The following is a 12,971-nucleotide window of genomic DNA, read 5'->3' as shown; positions in this document are numbered from 1 at the left end:
CTAATGAGCATGTTTCTATGCTACCATAAACACAATTTGTAGTTGAAGTCAACAATGCCTCACATTTAGAGCAAGGGCTGAACATTAAGCTTGTTAGTAACTGTGAAGCTGCATCCATTATTTGTATCATGCATATAACCACTAGATGTCATTATTCACATTTACACCATTTAGGAGAAAATCGAAGAATCCTGAACCTCACAGTATCTGCTATTTATATTTGCTGGAAAAATCAATTATTTTGGTAACATTTTCCCTCCCTTTCCCTCTATCCCAGAACTCAGTTCTAGTCTTCATGATACCTCTATTCAGTTCTCCAGCATAAGCTCTGGTGGTAGGTAGAAGATCCGAAACTAAAATAAAGAATGCTTTTAGGTGAATTTTGTAGGGATTTATTAACTGAACAATTACAAAGATAAGCTGAGGACATTACCATGGGATATGGCACTTGATATAAAAACACAGCGTTAAATCTCACATCGGCGCATCCCTGGTTTCTTTCCTCCCCGCTGGGCGCTGCTCTGTTTTCCAGCGGGGAGAAAAGAAAGTGACAGCCGGCCGAGCGCTGCAGGACGAGAGCGCTGTGAGCGGCCGGCGTCTCTCCTCCCACAGCGCTCAGCCACCTATCACAGTCCGGCAGAGCGGTGTGTGGGCGGAGACAGCCAGCGCTGTCACAGGAGGCTGAGCTCACCTCCCTGCTCCGCTCGATCAGCCTCCTGTGACAGCGTGTCAGAGAGGAGAGCGAGCACAAACACTCAGCGATCAGTGATCGCTGAGTGTTTGTAGATAATTGAGGACATGGTATGTTAACTATATCCTCAATTATGAATGAATGGGAGTGATCTACGTCACCTCATGTTCATTCATAGTTGTAGGTTTAGTAAACATACCATGTCCTCATGTTATCAATGAACAGGTACACTCATTCCTGTTCATTGATAACAGGGGATACAGAAAAAGAGATAGAGGACTTCGTGTCCTAAATCTCTTTTTCTATTTTAAAAGGGAAATATCAGGAGTCTGTTGAGACCCCCAATATTTCCCCAAAGCCCCTAAAAGCAATGTAAAAAATTTAAATATTTAATAAAAAATGAATTAATAAATATAAAAAAATTAAAAAGTTTATAAAAAATAAATAAAATATTTAAAAGATTTTTAAAAATTAAAATAAAAAAACATTTTTGGTATCGGTTTCGGCCTGACAATTTTTTTTATTTCGGTTTCGTTTCGGTTTTAACATTTCCATTTCGGTGCACCTCTAATTGTAAGGCAGGACGCTGTTTCTACCCATTCAAAGCAGACTGTAGATATCAGAGAACAGTTGAAGGTGTAAGTATATTCTGACCATCTTGCTATGTTTTCTGTCCCTGCTCCAGGTTTATTTAGGACCACTCGGGTTATGTGAGTGTTCCTTATTAAATTACACCGGTTGTTACACAATATGCTTAGTATTCTGGGGCTTTAAGAGGGGTCAGACATGTTTTTTTTTGTTAAAATCAACCTTAATTTATTTCATGAAAATATAACAGAACATTAAAAAACCATGTCCACAAACATATTCTCCCTCAATTTGTGCCTCCTGCTGCCACATATGCATTATACATTTTGCTGTAGTTGTCTTATAGATATAAATACTTATTTTCTTATAGACATTTTTTTAAGTCCCCCGCAAGCCCGCTGGTCTTCACATAAACATGTCGGGTGTGTCTACGTATAAAAACGATGATCATGCTACACATGTTGGGTGTCGCCGCGCACGCCAGAGTGAGAGCAATAATTCCAGGGCCAATATTTACGCGTATCTCTAAACTGATGACCTGTGGGGGCTTTTAAAGAGTCGTCCATGGACTTTTTGGGGTACTGAATTTTGTCGCAGTTTCACGGACGCACACAATTTGTAACCTGGGCATGTTGGGTATCTATTTACTTGTTGTAACCTCATCTTTTATATTTTATTTAAAAAATGGGTATTGATTTGTGTTTTGGGGGCATTTAAGTGCATTTTTCACAAAATTTGGGGGTTTGATAAGGAGTTGCGCTAATATCATGCTACATAAAAATTTGCATTCTATAGGGTCTTTGCTTTCAGAAAATAGATAATGTTTGGGGGTTTTAAGTAATTTGCAGGCCTAAAATGTGGATTATAGAATGTAAACAAAAAATGAAGAAAAAAAAAAAGAAGGCCTCGGTCATGAAGGGGTTAAAGTTAACATTGCATTGTTCACCTAGGTAATTTTTAATGTGAACATTTTGACTTTCTCATTCTGTCTCAATTTTCTTATTCTATTAAAGTGACCCTGACATTACATAAGTGTACCTGCAAAACAAGAGAGGATTCTCACCATTCCTGCTGCCCATGTCACCAGAACACCTCCATGTTTAGTTGAAATCCTCCTCTAAAGTCTTATGGGAGTGTGGATCTCCTGGGCCCATCATATGAAGAATGTCACCAGCACACCAAAAATCCTTTCAGGATCAGGCTTAGCATTAGCCTGATGAAGGGACCCTGTATGGCCCCGAAAACACTTGTTCATTTATTCAGAACCATGTCAAGTAAAACACTTCCTGAAAGGATTTTTGGTGTGCTGGTAACATTCTTCATACAATTAGTGCAATAGCGGCACCATCCGCAGTCAATACAAGCACCCTTGCCTGAAGATTGGGACATCCGGTAAGGGGTGCGACAAGACATCCATACGATCTCCTGGGCTCCCCGCAGTTCTCACTGGTTCCTTCTCTGACCTCTTCCCATTACAGAATACAGTAGTGTCGTGGAAGTCAACAAGCTGAACCATTGAGAGCTGCGGTAAACCAAGAAATTGACACTCCTGAAAGTGTTGGTTTTAGCACAAATTCAGCAGAAGCTTTCTCAGCATCCGAGTGGAGTTCAACAGGAAGACCATTTAAAAGGTATGGCTTGCTTGAAATTATTCTGTATAGGGACTAGTTTGCTTTAACATAATTAAATATTATCTTTCCATTTTAATCTGTAACCAGCTATGACCTTCAAAAATTACCAAATATTCAAACTTTGCTACCCTGCAGCCATAGTTACACTGAAAGCCACAGAAGTCTTATTCCCTACTTATGTGATTGGCTCACTGCACAGAGTTTAAAGCAGATAATTAATTTCACCATCACCCTCTTCCTCCAACCCAGCTTCTTGCACAATGGCATTTATTTTCAGGGAGAGAGTAGCACAGAACAGGTACTCCTTGTTCCACTTCAGGATACCTGGTAAGGGCTGGTAAGTATGTGTTTCTTAAAAGTCAACAGATACAGTACTTGTAGCCGCTGACATTTCATTTTCCCCTAGCTCTGCGAAGTTCCTCTCTAGGATAACATTTTAAGCATTCCTGTCATAGTACTTAGGTTTAGTTAGCCTTTCATCTTTGATAATACATTGGCGATGTTTAGCTACAGGTGTACTGGGGATGCAACATTTTGCTTTTCTGCAGCACTGAGCTTGATTGTGTACTTAGAGCAGGCAGACCCTTGTACTTACTATACTTGAATAGATTACTGCAATTGCCTTTGTCAGTATTTATATAACTAAAGCATATAAATAGCATATAAAAACCACAAGGCTGTTGAGTGTTAGAATAATGGCAAGTAGTGGTCATTTCAAACTTTTCTGCTGACATACATAATTTTAAGAAAATGATGGTATATTTGTACAGATATCTCATCGAATTATTTGGCATTGCATATTTTAGACTTCAATTAGCCAATGAAATAAACAAAAAAAACAATATAGCTGTGTAATGTAAGTGTTGAAATGAGAAATGTATATTGGCACATACACTGCCTAGCCAAAAAAAAAAAAAAAGTCACACACTCTAATATTTGATTGGATTGCCTTTAGCTTTGATTACAGCACGCATTTACTGTGGCATCGTTTCGATGAGCTTATGCAAAATTACAACATTTATTTCCGTCCAGAGTTACATTGATTTTTCACCAAGATGTTGTAGTGATGATGGGAGAGCCGGACCACTGTGTAAAGTCTTCTCCAGTACATCCCAAAGATTCTCAATAGGGTTAAGGTCTGTGGTAGCCAATCCATGTGTGAAAATGATGTCTCGTGCTCCCAGAATCACTCATTCCCAATCTGAGCCCAATGAATCCTGGTATTGTCATCTTGGAATAAGCCAGGGCCATCATGGAAGAAAAAATCAATTGATGGAAAAAACCTTGTTATTTAGTATATTCAGGTAGACAGCTGACCTCATTTTCTGGGGACATAATATTCCTGAACCTAGACCTATTAACCAATGGAAGGCTCTTACCTATTTGCTTAGCTAAATCCAGGCAGTGTATATCATTAGCTGTGATTTATTTTATCCTTTGCTTCACTTCTTTATAAAATGACAACAAAGTAATAAACTATCTGATATAGCCCATGACTCTTCTGTCACTCAGTGACGTTATCTATCCCATTTTCAACATTATGTTTGTTGGACACTGGAGAAACAAAGTGTCCTATTCAACCCCCCCAGGAGCAGAATAAGACTGAGACTGAGAATGAGACTCGGGAAAAGGCAAAGCAAACCTCTGTGCCAAAAGATCCCTGACAAGATACTGCCCGCAGCAAGCCATGAAAATTGAATCTTTGCTAGAAGACCCAGTGAGGACCCAGCTTGATGCACTTCAGACCACAGAGTTCCTGGGCTGCAGCTGACTTAACAAAGCATTACAACAATAAGCAGCTGCTCCTCTGATCTCATACCACCCCTATGTGCCAAAAACAAATAAAACAGGATATAAACAGAAGATAAATAATGGCATAAATAATGAAAAACAATGTAAAAAACATAACACCAAAATAAAGCATAAGTAGTATCAAGTACTCCTTCCTTGAATATAAATGATTCAAACAATAATAATGATTATCATCACCATAACAGCTGTTCACATAAAAATTATAAATTAACAATTCATGTATAAACAAATTATTCATTTATGTGAAAAAACTTATGTCCCATCTGCAAGTTAACCCTTGGGGTATCCTAGTTTGCAAGGAAAAATGTAAAAAGCCTGTGTGACAGAGTTAAATCCTGACATCCACTTTTCAGTCAGTGGGCGCACTGTGCATCAGACTCACACAGGCCTGACTTATGATGGGCACACACAGGAAGGCTCTGCCTCAGATTTGATCTGTCAGAGGAACAAAATTCACCAAAGCCATTAGGCTTATTCACATCTATGCACACGTGTTTGTGTACACACCTAGGCATTTTGTTCGCTCAAAGTTGAGCACAACAAAACGCTCAAGACAAGGAATCCTATACATTTCTATAACCCCCGTTAACACCTGAGCGTTTTGTCGTAGAAAGATTCCCATTAAAGTCCATAAAGCAATCTAATCTGCCAAAAATTAGCTAATGTACTTTTTCCAGCAAAAACGTTTTTCTGCTTGCAACTAAACGATTTAGTGTGAACAGGACCCATAGAAATGAATGGGATTCCATGTCGTGCTCAAGACAAGCAAATGGAATTCCATGCCTTGAGCGTTTAGTTGTGCTTACATTTTAGGGACTAAATACCTAGGTGTACCATCCTGTTATAACATCACCATTGTAATAGGAATACATACTAATGTAGCCCCTATAGACATATATTGCTGCGGGAATGACTAATGTTCTGATTGTAAGTTAACTGACCTTTTGCATCCTGTGATGCAGAGACTTGTGGGAGTTGCAGAGCAAAGCAAGGGATAAGCCAGGTTGTGGGAGATCTTTCAGACTGCAATTCCGCGGAAGCTGTGTGTCTGGAGAGGAGGGGTGATTCTGTGCTGGGGCTGCTCAGCGTGCTAAGTCCGAGAAAACCATGTGCAGGAGGTAGAGGTGTGTGGCTGCCACTAGCGGAGAGGAGGCCACATACTCTGTGTGTACTGTTAAAGGGAGTGTAAGCAGACCAAAGGGCCTACAGAGACAGAGAGAGCCTTCCTCCTGGTCTGCTGCACTCAGTGTCACATGGACGATCACTTAAGTGGGATACCGCATCACTGTTACAGCAAGGATATCGTGGCCTGGACGAATGGCCGAGTCAGTACAGTGAGGGATCCTAGAAGGCCCAGCAATCGGCAGGAGGCCTGAAGACGTTTACAGAGAAAGTTTCCAGCATCTTCCAGTGACCAGAGACTACTTCCAAGGGGACAGCAGATGACTTCAGCATCATCAGAGGTGTCGGCTGGAGAGAAAGGGGACTTCAGTCTCTCGATGATGGACATCATCTCTTCTGATTGATCCTGGGAGTGGTGAGAGGCCTTTGGCCATTTGCGATATTTTTCCATTCACATCTGCAATACAGTATGGGCCCCAACGCTGGCTAGCCCAGACTATTGCTACTGGCCAGTAGAATAGAGACTCAGAGATTATTTGGGACTGAGACATTAACAATCAAGTACTCAAAAACAAGGACAACATCTATGGTAGTTAGTACTGCATATTTCAGTATACAGACACCCATGATAGAATACCCACTGTATATTGCTGAATGTTATTTCTTCAATGATTGTGTTCTTTATTGCAATGCTTTACAAATATGCATTAGATTTTTAGTAAAGCTGTTACAAAACTCTCTAAGGTGTGTTGGCGTGCTGTGGATCCTGTTTGGGCGGTACATTTCAGCATAGGGTTATTCCAGCGGCTCCTTAGGGGGCCAGCGCTACACTAATAATTATGCAATCAAAGCTTACTTAAAAAAGTACTAGCACTACTATCTGCCCATCACTTTCAATGACTTCCTGGATTGCTGGTGTGCTTTGCTTCTCTTCCCCTGCTGCTTGATGTGATGCAATCTCAATTTTTCAAGACTACATTTCCCATCATGCATTGCTGCCAGCAACTAATGATAATGTTCCATTGTTCAGATGTTTAGTTGTAGCTCAGGAGGCAGGCTTTATGAAAGCTGTTTCACAGGGAAGTGCATATTTACAGGGCTGAGTGGAATTGTGTCAGTACATTGAGGAAGGACATCCTATGGGCATCTTCAATAACTTTACAAACATACAGTATGTGTATTGGGGTGTGTTAGTATTATTTCTCAATGGCGCCCCAATACACATATACAGTGTTAACAAATGAACAAATGAAGCTTACCACACCAAAACACATACACTCTATGCAATGCAGTGCATTGTATTGACCATAAGTAGCGCAGGCAATTTTTTTGCATTGAGGCTCACTTAGGTAGATGTAAACTCTAACTAAATAATATAATTCTTGATTAAACACTGTGCAACATGAACAATTTTGTTTAAAAGAAACATTTTCCTTTCTGTCTACATGTATGCATTCCAGCGATGGCTGCATGGCATTTCCTGATACTGACATCAGTGGACCATTCTGTGAGTTTAAATGGCCACTTGTACGTTTCATGGGAAGAAAGTGTGACAGGGTGACAAATAAAAAAATAAAATACAGATGGGAGACAATAAAGTGCGTTGTCACCCTATAACAGGAAGTGTTTGAACAAGGACCTTTCTGGCAGGATCACCTGATATTATTTTATGTTATTGAATTTTCACGCTACTCACAGCAAATGGACTGGGGTTGACTTACTAAAAACAAATAGGCTGTACACTTTGCAAATTAAATTTCCTTTAGCTTAGTGAATATGGTAAACATTTATTTTGCACAAAAAAAAAACCCCAATCACATGCAAGGAAAATAAAACCGTATTCTTGCTAGCACACGATTGGATAAAGGAAGTCATCAGAGCTTCCCCTCATTCACTAAGCTAAGGGAGAATTCTCCTGCAAAGTAAACAGCCTATTTGCCTAGTAAATCAATTTTAACAGTTGCAAGGGTGTGAATGGAGCCTAAAAAACCACCTGAGCATATCTACCTAAGCATAGATATTCGAATTATATACATTCATATGTCATTTGAATAGAATAGCTATATTTAGGTAGGCCATGACAGCTCAACAAACTTTAAAGTGCCTTATAGTCCCCACCCCTTATTGAAATTGTCAATATGATTTTAGTAATCGAAGACCACTAACAACAAGTGTTTAAAAAGAATATTCTATGCCTTTTTATTGGACTATTAACAGAATGGGGATTTTTTTCTGCTTCTCTATCTGTTTTACTAATGAAACAGAGATGTGGCTGTATAAATAAGGATGCTGCCATGTTGCCTTATATTAGCATTTTTAGACCTTTTTTTCAGTTTCTACACCCTTTAAAAGAATGCAAAATCTTAAGGCACCCAGGCTACAATGTAAAAAGAAAAGAAACACTGGCGCCTTTCCTGGTGCAAATGATCCTTTTATTTGTTTAGAAAGATTAAAAGTGATAAATGGTACTCACAAAAGAGGTGGATAAAAAGCATGTTGGACATAAATCTCAGGATACATGCAGATTCCTAGCAGTCAGATAAAACAATCCAAATATGCTGCTAGACCAGCAGAAACAAGCTGACTCAGCTAATGTAAAAAGCGTAAATGTAAAAATGCAAACATTTATACCAGACCCTTATCCCAGATAGTGATCTGGTATGGATTTTTTTTTTTTGTTAAAGAGCTCCCTGATGTGAAATCAGTTTCCCCCTTCAAATCAGGAGCCCCCCTTTCACATCAGAATCACCCTTTCACATTAGAGTCCCCTTACATTAGGATCCCCCTTCACGTCAGAGTCCCCTTTTACATCAGAAGCCCTCTTCACATCAACAGCCCTCTTCAGATCAGAGCCTACTTTTCACATCAGAAGTCCCCCTTCACATCAGGAGTCGTCTTTCACATGAGGAGCCCCCTTTTTAAATCAGAAAAAGCAGGAGCCCACTTTTATATCAGGAGCTTCAGCATGGCAGAGGGTGTGAGGAGAATCAGGCTCTGTCAAATTAGCATAATTTGTTTGCATGGTGCTGGTAAAAATTCTGAAGTACCCCTAATTGAAGCAAGAAGGCACCCTGGTTGAGAAAGGTTGCCTTACACTGTACAATGAATACGTAAAGCAGCATGACTAAAGCCGTTACTCCTAGTCACCAATCACCTTCTTGCTTCACTTACCTAACCTGCACTTTAAAAATGGAAGGATGAAGCCGAGAGTCCTTTCAGGCATGTTCACTTATGAGTTTCACAGTTGATATGAGAAAGCTATTATAATGAACACTCACTTGAAGAATATACAAGCACTGTATGTTATGAATGGAAATTAATAAAGTGACAATGAAATAACAAGAACTCACTCGTGGAAATGTCTTTAATTTTAAACATATTGTATGCTGTAGACAGCCTGATTTAATATACTGTCAGCATGAATGGACAGACAATGTATTTGAAATGTCAAAGAGGCAAAGTGATTTGCAGGACACCCTTAAAGTTAATAACTCAGTACGGTTGAAAAATTGTAGAGGAAAAGGAATTCTATTCTTTTGTCTAAAAGCAAATACATCCAAGTATGAATGGCAGTTTCCGCCCACATACTCCAGCCTTTGAGAGATACAGTTCAATAACTTCACAGTTCAAAAATACAGAAGCAATACAAACCATTATTGCAATTATTCAGTCTCTGTGATTCACAGAACAGTGTAAATATGCATTAACCATTTGAGGACCCAAAAAAAGTAATCTAAGTACAATGGCTGTCCAGGACTTCACCATGGTCACTATGCTCAGTCTTAACTGATAAATATGTTGTAACAATATTATTGTAACAGTGTATTTAGACTAGTTCATTTATGAGTTGATCAAATAAGTGTTCTTTGATCTTCACATAAAGTCAGTTCAAGCAAAAAAAAATCCCTTTATAACAAAAACTGTTACCCCTTAAAACACTTTGGTTTGTTCTAATCAGCCAAAATTACCTCCTTACTCACACTGTAACATTTGCTTTTTTGTTGCCATTTGCGTGTAACCTCTTTTTCTTTTGCTTTTCTTGTTCATTTTGCAACGTAAATCACAGAATAAAATTTCAACTTTAATCTACAATAATGCTAGTCCTTTTAAGAGTAACACTGGCCAAACTAAAATTAGGGAGCGAGTGCAGGATAAGCACTAATGTGAGTGTTTGAACTGTTTTTAACAAATAAATTGGTAAATGATTTTACAATATGAAGATTATTCTTCCTATATTGCTTGCTCCAGCACTGGTGAGGAACCATAGGTGGTGAGTCCTGCTTTACCTGTAGCAATCCTCATTCCCATAAGGCAAGCAGTCTAACAGTGACTTGGTTGGCCCATGATCCCAAGGTTTAATACACAGTTCTATATGCTTGGCCAAACAGCACTAAAGGCATAACAAGAAGAAAATACAGTTGTATATGGTAGGCCCAAACAGCCCAAATGGGGAAACCCTCTGCTGCACTTTTGTGTTCTGACAGCAGTGGGTGTGCTGTTGTCAGAATGCCCAAACAGGGACTGCAGCTGATTGGTTGCAGTCACCGTTCAGCCATGAATTTTCAGACTGGCTCCTTTGGCGAAACCAATACAGAGATTGTATATTCAAAACTATCACAGGCCCAGAGACTTGAGCTTGTGATGTTTAAATAGAATGCCACAGCGCCACCAACCAGTCAGAGAAGAGCTGGCTAGGCAGACAGAGCTGACCAGTTACCTAGCAATGAGGACGTAGCCCGAAGGGAGTGCCACCACCAGCCAATGAGGACAGAGGAAGTGTTGCTACCAGAACCAGGGCTGTTGCCTCTAAGCCAACACACTGGTTTGGGTAATGACAGCCGATGAGAAGCAGGCTGTGAAGAGCCTGAGAGAGGTGGCCTAGGAGCGTGTGCCATGTTCCTAACATTTCCATTATGATATGTTTCACTGCATAACAAGATGGTAAATTAGAAGATGATCTCATTGGAAATATCTCTCAAAGACGACAACAGGAATTTAATAAGCCAGAAATTGCGTATCTTCCTTTGTAAAAAGGTCAGTTGGGTCTGGGGAATGAGTTTTCTGAGGGGAAGCATGAAGGTGATTGACAGAAGTGGATTGCGAATTGATTTTGGCTCAACAGATTGTGAACGACGTATATGGGAATAAGGAGTTTAATTTACTGAACATTTAAGATTCCCCAAAATGTGTAAAACAGGACTAACAGACTGTCTATCTTTGTGGACTTTTTTCTTAATGAGGATTGTTGAGGTTTAACAATCTGTGTAAAGCTGTATCTCTAAATTGTCAAACAATTTCATAATAATGTTCCTCAATGTAAAATTGCAAAGACTTTAAATATATTATCATCTACGGTACATAATTGTATCAAAAGATTTTGAGAATCTGGAGAAATCTCTGTGCGCAGGGTACAAGGCCAAAGAAAGAAGAAGAAATCGTTGGCACTCCAATGTCCTAAACGTCAGATCTGTTTATTGGCATGACAGTATAGGTTTTACAATGTGAAGCAACATTTTGGAATCCGATCCGGTTCCTTCCTCAGGCAAACAAAGTGAGGAAAGGAAAGTTTGGCTGAGAAAGGAACCGGATTGGGTTCTGAAACATTGCTTCACATTGTGAGACCTATCCTGTCATGTCAATAAAAGGATTTGACGTTTAGGACATTGGAGTGCCAGTGATCTCTTCTTCTTTCTATGGATTTACGTGCGGCACCATCCGCATACACTGCTGCACCCACCCAAGTGTCAGGAACCGGATCTGAACCCAGGGCCTCTGCTGTAGCTGGCGGTGGTTCTACCTGCTGAGCCACCTCAGAACCTTGGAGAGCTCCTTGCCTGATCTCCTGTGTATCCTCGGTTTTACCTAATCAGCTGCTGAACTCTGAACTCCTTGCTCCTCCCTTGAACTTCCTTGTTAAACCATGCCTCTGCACGTCCTCTTTGCCAGATTATTGTGCTCCTGCCAGTATCTTGCTTCCTGCTCCCTCTGTGCTTCGGCTGCTGATTCACCGACTATTCTCACCATCTCCTCCTACATACCGTATACCTTTGGCTCCTGACCTCGGCTTGTTCGCTGACTACGCTTCTGCCTGCTCCTCCACTACTACCCGCTGCTTGTGTACCAAACGCGTCCTGTTGTACTACGAATTGCCTGCTGTTTCAGCTGCTGGACTCTGAGCCTGATCCCAGATCGTAATTGACTGGGGTAATTTGATACTGGTTAGGAGTATGAAGGGACTCGGACATATCTAAAGGTACAAGGCCGAAACACAATATTGCATGCCTGTGATCTTTGGGCTCTCAGGCGGCACTGCATTAAAAACAGGCATGATTCTGTGATGGACATCACTGCATGGGATCAGGAATACTTCCAGAAATCACTGTCTGTGAACACAGTTCGCCGTACCATCCCAAAAATGCAAGCTAAAGTACTACCATGCAAAGAAGAAGCCAATCTGAACATGATCCAGAAACGCCACGGTCTTCTCTGGGCCAAAGGTCATTTAAAATGGCCTGTTGCAAAGTGGAAAACTGTTCTGTGGTCAGATGAATCGAAATGACATTCTTTTTGGCAACCATGGGCGGCACATTTTCTGAACTAAAGAGGAGAGGGACATTCTGTCTTGTTATCAGAGCTCAGTTCAAAAGCCTGTATCTCTGATGGCATGGGGGTGCATTAGTGCGTATGGAATGGGCAGCTGGCACATCTGGAAAGGCACCATCAATGCTGAAAGATATATCCAGGTTTTAGAGCAGCATATGCTCCCATCCAGATAACGTCTTTTTCAGGGAAGGCCTTGCATATTTCAGCAGGACAATTCTAAACCACATACTGTATCTATGACAACAGCATGACTTCATAGTAGAAGAGGCCAGGTGAATAACTGTTTGCTGAAAATATTTGGCACATCTTGTAGCGAAAAATACAACAAAGAAGACCCAGGACTGGTATATAGAATCCTATATCAGGCAAGAATGGGACAGAGTGTTGTTAAAGGGAGAGAGGATGCTACAGCGTAGTAAACATAGCAATGTCCCAACTTTTTTGAGATATGTTGCTGCCATCAATTTCAAAATTACCTTCTTTGTTTCTTAAAATGATGCACTCTCTCAGTTTAAACATTGGGT

At 40.3% G+C, this 12,971-nt stretch overlaps 1 protein-coding gene across 1 annotated transcript in view; it reads right to left on the bottom strand.

The window, feature by feature from the left end:
- Window positions 1-12,971, bottom strand: part of ADGB (androglobin) — a 206,294-nt gene that overhangs the window by 154,630 nt on the left and 38,693 nt on the right. The gene's annotated exons all lie outside the window — the stretch shown is intronic.

Source organism: Nanorana parkeri, unplaced genomic scaffold (genome assembly GCF_000935625.1).
Source record: "Nanorana parkeri isolate BGI_ZX_2015 unplaced genomic scaffold, ASM93562v1 scaffold281, whole genome shotgun sequence".
In the NCBI taxonomy this organism is placed as follows: domain Eukaryota; kingdom Metazoa; phylum Chordata; class Amphibia; order Anura; family Dicroglossidae; genus Nanorana; species Nanorana parkeri.
The sequence above is the reverse complement of the archived record's forward strand: the minus strand, read 5'-3'. Positions and strand labels throughout refer to the sequence as shown.